The sequence below is a fragment of the Panthera uncia genome (genome assembly GCF_023721935.1).
Source record: "Panthera uncia isolate 11264 chromosome A1 unlocalized genomic scaffold, Puncia_PCG_1.0 HiC_scaffold_17, whole genome shotgun sequence".
In the NCBI taxonomy this organism is placed as follows: Eukaryota; Metazoa; Chordata; class Mammalia; order Carnivora; family Felidae; genus Panthera; species Panthera uncia.
In genome coordinates this window covers 34,908,470-34,918,145 of record NW_026057577.1, presented here as the reverse complement: position 1 = coordinate 34,918,145, position 9,676 = coordinate 34,908,470, and the positions used below count along the sequence as shown (strand labels likewise).

Sequence of the window (9,676 nt, the reverse complement as noted above, 5' to 3'; positions counted from 1 at the left end):
GGGAGAGAGGGAGAGGGGGAGAGAGGGAGAGGGGGAGAGAGGGAGAGAGGGAGAGAGGGAGAGAGGGAGAGAGGGAGAGAGGGAGAGAGGGAGAGAGGGAGAGAGGGAGAATCCCACACTGCCAGTGCAGAGCCCAAGGTGGGACTCCAACTCACAAACTACAAGATCATGACCTGAGCCAAAATCAAGAGCCAGACGTTTAACTGACTAAACCACCTAGGCATCCCATGCCAGGTACAGCTCTAAGTGCTTTGTTTATATGAGCTCACTTAATTGTCACAGTCACTCTGCAAGGGTATCCTCTATTTAGCTGAAGAAATGGCAGAATAGAGTGATGAGCAGTTTACCAAAGGAACAAGTAGGCATCCTTTAAACCATTTGTTTTGTTATCATCAGGAGCTGTAGAACTAACTGCTTCCTGGTCTCCTTCAATAAGTATAAATTCAGTGGCTCAATAAATGTTGGATAAGGACTTTACACAGATTATCTCATTTAATTTTAGCATGTCCTCTAGGCTGATACTATCATTGGCTCCATATTACAGATGAAACATCTGAGACTTGCTTCATTTGTACTATGATATTTGCAAAGCTAAAAAGCTAGTAAGTGGGAGACTCACTCCCAAGTCCTTATGACCCAACGCCCTAAATATGACCTAAGTCAAATCCTACGCAGGTGATTAGAAAAAAGGGAAAGTAATCTGGAAGAAAATTAAAATAGCTTACAACAAAGAAGTTACATGAAAAATAGGCATAGGGCAAGAGAGCCATCCTGGGTGTGGTAAGTCAGGAGGTATTCAGAGCTCTCCACCTGCTATAAAGCCCACTAATGTGACTCAGAAAATAAATGACCAACAGCAGCAACCTGTTCCACCGCACAGAACCAATTTCCCAACCTGGCAATGAGCCTGGGAACCTACCAAAATTAATCTCCATGCTTTGATTACCCAGTGAGGAGAGGCTGATGGTAATATTTAAGAACATGTTCACCTTTTGAGCACCTTGGGACATCAGGGCAAGACATTCTACAAACTAACGGTTCACGGTGGAGAAGAGAATGACAGAAAGTAGGAAGGTAAATATTTATAAACAATTTGTCATCATCCCAGGGCAAAAAATAACCTTGTAAAAAATAAGAACTGCGCAGAATTTGAGCTCATACTTTGATCTAATCCAAAAAGAACCTTTTTCAAATACTTAAGTTTTTAATTTTAATTCCAATGTATTTAACATGCAGTGTGGTATTAGTGTCAGGTGTATAGTGATGCGACAATTCCATAGATTTCTCCATGTTCAACACGGGCAAGCGCACTCCTTGATCCCCATCACCTATTTCAACCAGCCCCCCACCCACTTCCATCCTGGTAACCATCAGCTCTTAAGAGTTAAGGGTCTGTTCTTTGGTTTTTCTTTCTTTCCTTTCCTTTGTTCATTTTTGTTTGTTTGTGTCTTAAATTCCACATGAGTGAAATCACATAGTATCTGTCTTTCTGTGACTTGTTTGGCTTAGCACTATACTCTCTAGCTCCATCCATGTTGTTGCAAATGTCAAGATTTCATTCCTTTTTATGGCTGAATAATATCCCATTGTGTATATATGCCACATATTCTTTATCCATTCCTCTACTGATGGGCACTTGGGCCGCTGCTATAATCTGGCTACTGTAAATAATGCTTCAATAAACACAGGGGTGCACGTTTCCCTAATTATGAACATGGATCAGTCAACTTAGATCCAATGAAGATAAAAATTCTTAAGAAAATCACTAAGAATTTCTTAAACTAAAAAGAAATGCTATTTTATTACAAATTCTCTTCCCAAAGAAAACAAAATAACTCTTATTCTTACATACACACTTACCACTTAGTGATACTTATTATAACCACATTTGGCCTCTGGGATAGTCAGTAAAGTACCAGAAAAGGAGGAAAACAGTATTTTTCTTCTGGGAGAACACCTGATATACAAACCATTGCTCTTACTCCCTTAAAGCTGTAAGTGCAGCTATAAAACTAACTCACTCTCATGCTTTTTCTAGTATAAACCAAGCACTACACTGCACGTCATGTAGTACAGAGCTTTCTGACTCAAAACTGCAAGTCAGATTGAAATCACTCGTCCAAATAAAACTCCATTTACTCACGTCATAGATTTTTCCCAAATTTAATAACAAACTAGGATACACAGGCCAGATGCCTGTTAGAATCTAGGGCAAGATTCTTGAAGGGAAGAATTCACATACCCATAACTTAACATTCACCCATTTCAAGCACTGAAATGCATTAGTGTCTAGGATATTTACAAAGTTATGAATCAATCACCACTATCCAATTCCCTCACATTTTCATTATCCCCCACAAAACACTTTATACACATTAGCAGTCATTCTCTATTTCCTGCATTCCATCAGTTCCTAAAAATCACGATCTCTTTTCTGTCTGTACGAACTGGCCTATTCCAGGCATTTCACATAAATGGAAACATAACAGGTAGTGTTTTGTGTCTACCTTCTTTTACTTGGTATAATGTTTTCAAGAGTCACATATGCTGCAGCAGTTTATCATTTCTTTTCATGACCCAGTAATATTCTGTTGCCTGGGTAAAACCACGTCATTTATCCACTCACTGGTTGTTGTTTCTACTTTCTGGCTATGAACTGCTGCTAGGAACATCTGTGTACAAGCTTTGCTCCTCGTATACACCTAGAAGTGGAGTAAATTGGATTATGGGTAACTCGCTCAACTTTTTGAGGAACTGCCAAACTGCTTTCCAAAGTGCGGCACCATTTCACATTCCCACCAGCAACGTATGAGGGTTCCTATTCCTCCACATCCTCGCCCATATTTGTTATTGTATTTTTTGTTATAGTTTTTTTTTTTTTTTTTTTTTTGTGGGCGTGAAGTGGTATCTCATTGTGGTTTTGATTTGCATGTCCCTAGTGACTAATGATGTTGGGCAGCTTTTCATGTGCAGGGGGAGGATATTCATTCCTTTACACAGTAGTCAGAACAGAGAGCCTACTGGAAACTATGTGTCACAGGGAAGATCATTTTTTGCACTTAACGAGGTTTCCAAAATGCTCACAACTGTGATTCCATAGTCCATTGAAGCCTATCAGTTCTTCCGAGAGGTGATTAACAGGATTTGTGCACAGGGATGACAGTCCAAGAAGTTCAGGGAAGAACCATCATTTTGCACTGTGCTTTGGGGAGCTGCTGATTCCAAGCTTGGATGCTTTCAGAGTAGGTTTGTGGATATGGTCTTGTTTCAGACAATGATAAACTCCTATCCTGAACAAAAAGTCCTGTGCTTCTTCTACCCCATAAACATTGAAAAAAGTTTTGGAAAATTTGAAGAAACCTGGCAGCTGACAATGACAACCTCAGTGATCAAAAGATACCTGCTCATAAAGCTATCAGGACAGCTAGCAGAAGAAATAAGGGCAGGGCTAGAGATAAACTTGCAGGGCTAAAGGAGTCCTTGAACCTGCCCGTGTTTTACTGTAAGAAGCCAAAGTTTTGGGGGTGCCTGGGTGGTTCAGTCAGTTTCGGCTAAGCGCTCGACTTCGGCTCAGGTCATGATCTCATGGTTCATGGGTTCAAGCACCACAGAGGGCTCTGTGCTGACAGCTCAGAGCCTGGAGCCTGCTTCAGATTCTGTGTCTCCCTCTCTCTCTGCCATTCTCCTGTTCACACTTTGTCTCTCTCTCAAAAATTAACTAAACATTAAAAAATAAAAAATAAAAAGAAGCTAGATCTAGGCAAATAATAGCTGATGGAAAAGAATGCAATGGAACCTTCCAAGTATACCCAGAAAAAAATAAATTCTGCTAACCTAAACTGACTACAATGACTTATTTTCGAAATTAGCAAACTGCTCTTCTCCCAAAATCTCGGAGTTAGTATTTCTCCTTTGGTTGTCACAACACAAGTTCTCTCATTTGTTTTAAACCTGCTAACTCCTTTTCTTGAAATAAATCTTACACAGACGTTACACATAAAGGCCTTACACATTACACATGTAACACAGTATTAGTATATATTTATTGTCTGAGTTTCAAAGTGTAACACTTTTACATATTACAAAGTCAAACAGAGTTCAAGGTAACTATCTGTTAGCCTTTAAACTGTTCAAGTTGCATATACTGATGACTTATAAGCAGATAATACTGTGTTAAGAAACGTAATTCATATCAAATAGCAGTTCCCAATAAGGAACTCACAATATACAGTTTAACAGCCATTGTTCTAAATCTCTAAACTGGAATGGTATAATTGTTACATTGCCTGCTGCCTTGGGACATCCTTGTATCTCCCTGTGTCTCTACGGTAGGTACGTGTGGGCATGCGTGTGTGCGCACACACACACACACACACACACAGGCAAGTCTGACTTCTCATCAACGTGACTTTCCTGCCGATGTCATGATTAGGTTACTAATGATTAACAACTGCTTTATTATTTAACATGTACAGAGTAGTACTAATATAATGGCGATTATAATACATAACTAGAGATCGTAAGTTCGGATCTCTGCCCAGTAGGTACATAACCTAAGTTAATTGAGATCTCCTCTGCTGAAAAGCAAGTTCCCACTAAAAGGTTTAGAACATGATCACCCCCAGACAGAGTTTGCTAATGACAAAAAAAAGTCTGAGCAGCCCGCCAGATGGAAGCGGCTGTCCTTAATCCCCTCAAGCAGGTGATTCAGCTCTTTTACTGAGCCAAGGCTCAGAAAAGGTCAGGGATTTATTTGCAATTTCTGTATCCTTATAATCTCCAGGAATAATCTCTCATTAAATATCTACTAGGCTTGCATTATTCCCTTAATTTGACTTGCGATGAGTTGTTGCAAGACCAGTGGCTCCTAGGCCTGCCATCCAACATCTTACAGCTATGGCTGTGACTGGCTTTTCTTCCTCCCTCAGCCTCACCTTCAGTTTTGCTCAGGATTGTGCACAAGGCAGCCCCAACAGTTGTCCCAAGATGACTGTCGTAGAGCTCACACCCAATATCCAGGTTAACCTTCCAAGTTAGAAATGTATCGTCCTCTTAACTTCCATTTCAACTTTTTTTTTCAATGTTTATCCATTTTTTGAGAGACAGATGAGTGAGAGAGACAGAGAGAGTGTGCGCGCACAAGCAGGGGAGGAGCAGAGAGAGGGAGAAACAGAATCCGAAGCAGGCTCCAGCCTCTGAGCTATCAGCACAAATCCTGATGTGGGGCTTCAACTCAGGAACTGTGAGATCATGACCTGAGCCAAAGTCAGATGCTTACCTGACTGGGCTACCCACGTGCCCCTCACTTCAACTTTTGAAGCCTTCTTGCTTTGTCTCCTTTTAGAGGAGAGTCACACAAAGCTATTTTCTCAAAGTTCTATGGAGAACACAGGAACACTCAGAGTTGAGTTGACGCTCAACCAACTTGGAGGGTCTTAGGGCAGAAGAAGCAGGATGCTTGGCAGACTGCTGGAGTTTACATCATTATGCCTAGACACCCTAGATATCCCAAATACCAAGAGGAGGGAAGCAGGTTAAACCCAGAAACAGATGGTTTTACTGCAAAGGGCTCAAAACAACAACCTACTATATAAGGTTCAATCCAATGACTTTCTTGCTTCAAAGGAAGAAGCTGATGGCCCAGCTGGAGAGACATGCTCTATAGTTTCTTGAATCAAATGGTACCTCACCTGAAATGTTTTCCCTGGCCCTTTCCACCATAAAAGAAAATGAGGTGTGTAGGTGATGGAAGAGGGGAAGAACTACAATAAAACCACGAGCAAAACCCTTTGCACTCTCCTCCTCCTTTCTTACTCCCATATTCAAATTATCACCAGGTCCCTCAATTTTGTGTCACTCACCATGGTGCTGGCTTCCATCATCTGTTACCAGGACTGCTGTGAAGACCACCTAACTGGTGTCCTCCTACCTCTTCTGGCTCCTTCCAAGCTGTCCTCCACATTGTGGCCCCCGTGATCTGGATGAAACCAGATCACATCACCTCCCTGTTTAAAATCTATCAATGTCACCCCAATGCTCTCAGGAAGAAAACCCAAATCCTTAACATGGTCCACAAAACCCTGTGGTCTAGCCTGGCCTGCTTCATCTCACTCCATGACTCCACACCTAAGCATTCTACCAAACTGGCTTTCTTTGAGAGCGTCCAAGTGACCACACTTTTTCTCTAGCTTTTGTACACACTGTGGATTTCACTTGGAAGCCCAATGGCCCAAGTTACTCCAAATCCTCAGGTCTCCCCTCAAATGTCAATTGCTCAAAAATGCCCTCCTGACTTCTCTACCTGGTTCATGTTTCCACTGGAACTTGGATATAGCACTGTCAACTTCTCCTTCAGAGTATGTAATGTAACTCTAAATTTCTATTTATTTCTACAATGCTGCCTACCTAATCAGATTTGCATTCAGGAAAGCAAGGGTGCATGCATATATTTACTCAATTATTTTATTCAGTACTCTATCTCTGCCTTTCACTGTCTACGATCATGTTGGATATGAAGTATGATGAGGAGGGTCCCTAAGGGGAAGTGTGATGTAGTCAAAATGACCCTTCAAACTCCAACTGTTATAAACCCGAGAGTAGATGAGTTGTTTAAACTCTGGTACCTAGATTTTTCATCTTGGTGAAGATACAAGTGTTAAATAAAGATATGAAGAGCCTGACCTAACTACTTCCTTCCTTTCTGTGTCAATATGAAGAGGTATCACCACCTAGCACTATAGCTCCAAGAATGAGTTTAAAAGAAAGGAAAAATAAAAGATGTGCAAGCCAAGACAAAAAATAGAGAAGATATAACCAAATTCCAATTTTCCTAGACACTTAGAGAAATCCTTTGCTTGTCCATCAAGGCATTATCATCACCAAACTGTACATGGTATGAAGCTGTGGCTGGTGGAAACAGAGGGTATCGGGGTTCTTTCCACATCATACAATCTGGGCCATCTACACAGACAGGCCGGAGGTCAAGAATAGCCCTAGAAAACCAGAGCATTCTCCCTTAGAGCTGTTTGCCATCCAAGAGACCACCTCATTCTTCAGGTCCAGTAGCCCCTTTATTGAAAATCACTGACTGGCTGTTGCTCTAACCGAGTCCTTAGTACTCAGAGCATTGAGAAATTTGGCAAAAAGCGGTCAAATCACTATTTCTGAATGAAGGGAAATTTCCATACCACAGGTCGAGTGATGGGACATATAGTGTGTGAAAACAACTCTCTGGGACATACCCCGAAGTTACCCCATACATGCATCCTGGGAATTCTAACAGATCTCATAAGACAAATCCTTTTCCAATAGAGAGGAGCTAATCTACTGAATTAGCCTCAACACACAAGAACACATTACCTATGTTTCTAAAGCTGGTATTTAACAGGTTTTTCCTAGCCTAAAATGTCTTACCCCAGGAATCTCATTCAACAAAAATCTTTCAAGTTTTTTTTACAGGAGAAATGGAATTTGCTGGAAGTACAGGATCTTTACATAAAAATGAAAGAACTGAGAGGTAAAGGAAGTTACTGCCCCGTTTTTAATGTGGATGGATATAGGAAACTGTCTGCAGTTATTATGAGCAGGCCACCATTTTATGGACAGCTCCAGGGGCATGTTCTCACCATAGAAATTTACTCCATTTCCCAACATGATTTGCTCTTAAAGTCTGGCCTACCTCACTCATTCTGAATTTAATCAATTTCAACACCATTAAAAGCCATGAAGAGAAACACCCACATTGAATTTAATACCATATCCATCTGGAGAATAGACTTCCAATTGGCTAACACACTCAAGGGGCTCACGTCCTTTCTCCTAATCATGTGAAGACTGAGAGTTCCCAGGGCTTCACGGCTGTGGCCCCTGGGAAACAGTCTTCATGGTGGTGGCTCTCAGAAGCTCCCAGTGGGGCCCGGGAAGGTGGCCAATTGCTTCTTAATTATCCAAGTGTGAATTCTCTACTTTGGGGATTACCCACAGCCAGTTTTTAATCCCAGTTCAACTCCAAGACCCTGTGTCCCATCCCATGCTACTGCCTACTCTGTCTTATACTCTGCTCCCCAGACGTATACATTCAGGGAGTATGAACCAACTTTAATATTAACTGAAGTCACGCAGACAGAAGCAATATGTATCTGGGAAGAGAACGAAGAGTCTGGCTGAAGCCAGACAGACCTGGATTAGACTGAGGTCTCTGCCACACTCATAGGATAAATGCTACACCTCTGACACTTACTTTCCTCACCTGTACAGTGGGGATAACTCACCTGAGTGTTGCGAGAGTCAAAGGAAATGTATATACTGACTTGTTCGGTATTTCAATAGATGGTCATTAGCAGTATTACCAACATTTGAATCAAACTTTCCAGGTGATGAAACATTTTTCATATCCAAGTTCATGTTATCCCCTTAATAATCACATGGGCAAATACTGTTACAGTCCTCACTAATAACTTCTTGATGTTTGCACACTAATGAGTACAATGAACTTATACGATGATACATGGCTGTTTATAAAATATATAGCTTCACTGATTTTCCCAATGTATCTGTTAAGTTTTTATGATGAGACAAGTCAGGCTCACACTGCTAAGTGGTAACAATGACCGCAGTAGCTAAGGCTTGCTGAACAGACTGCACTGCTCTGGGCTAAGCACTTAAATGCATTGTATCCTCATCATCAACACCCCTATTTTGTAGACAGGAAATCTCGAGTCAGACGAAGTTGAGGAACTTCTACTAAGGCTCTGGCATTAATGAGTGATGGAACCAGGACTGTAACTCAGTCTGCTTCTGCTCAAGTTCACATGACCAGTCAGGGCTGGGGGCTGGGGATCATGTTTTCTGGATTCTTTCCTTTCTATTCCAGGAGCTCTCAAATCTAGTGGACAAGAGAACCAGGACCATGCTTGTTGCCAGGGATCTTGTGGGCACCCTCCCACAGGCTGTACTCCAGCAGGCTTGAGAAGCACACTTGGGACAACGATGTACTGTATTGTACTGTATACCAAGCAATTAAAACTAGTATCACTAAAGGGGCACCTGGGTGGCTCAACTGGTTAAGTCTGACTGTTAGTTTCAACTCGGGTCATGATCTCATGGTCTGTGAGATTGAGCTCTGCACTGGGCTCTGTGCTGACAGCACAGAATCTCTCTTTCCCTCTCTCTTTCTCTCTGCCCCTCCCCGGCTTGCTCTGTCTCTCTCTCACTCAAAAATAGATGAGCTTTAAAAAAAAAAAACAAAAACAAAAAACTATCACTACAGATGAACAGAAATGATTGTTAGGAATTAATTAGCTATCAACATCTGTTCCACAGTCCCCATCTAACAACAGACATTTACCAGTGCTATGTATCTCGGAATATAATGCTGTTTGTGCTACTACTGGTGTATGAAATGACTCCAAATGATTCACAAATATTTCTAATAGTTGTAGTTGTGTACTTATTTCAATGAATATTAGAAATTTATCTTTTTATTACACATAGCACAACATACTCTATTTATAAAATAAATTTCAGTTAAAAAGAGTGAACTCATTTAAGAAAATTAGTAGGTACATAGTAACAATACTAGTGGTATACGTATATGTTAAAAAAAACAACAACATGAAGTCAATGATAGAAAAATAACACATTTGGGAACAACTGTCTTAATTTGTGCCTGACCAGA

The 9,676-nt window shown here is 41.1% G+C and overlaps 1 protein-coding gene across 5 annotated transcripts in view; it reads right to left on the bottom strand.

Annotated features, from left to right (window-relative positions):
• ARHGAP26 (Rho GTPase activating protein 26) overlaps positions 1 to 9,676 on the bottom strand; it is a 424,192-nt gene that overhangs the window by 176,161 nt on the left and 238,355 nt on the right. The window lies entirely within an intron of this gene.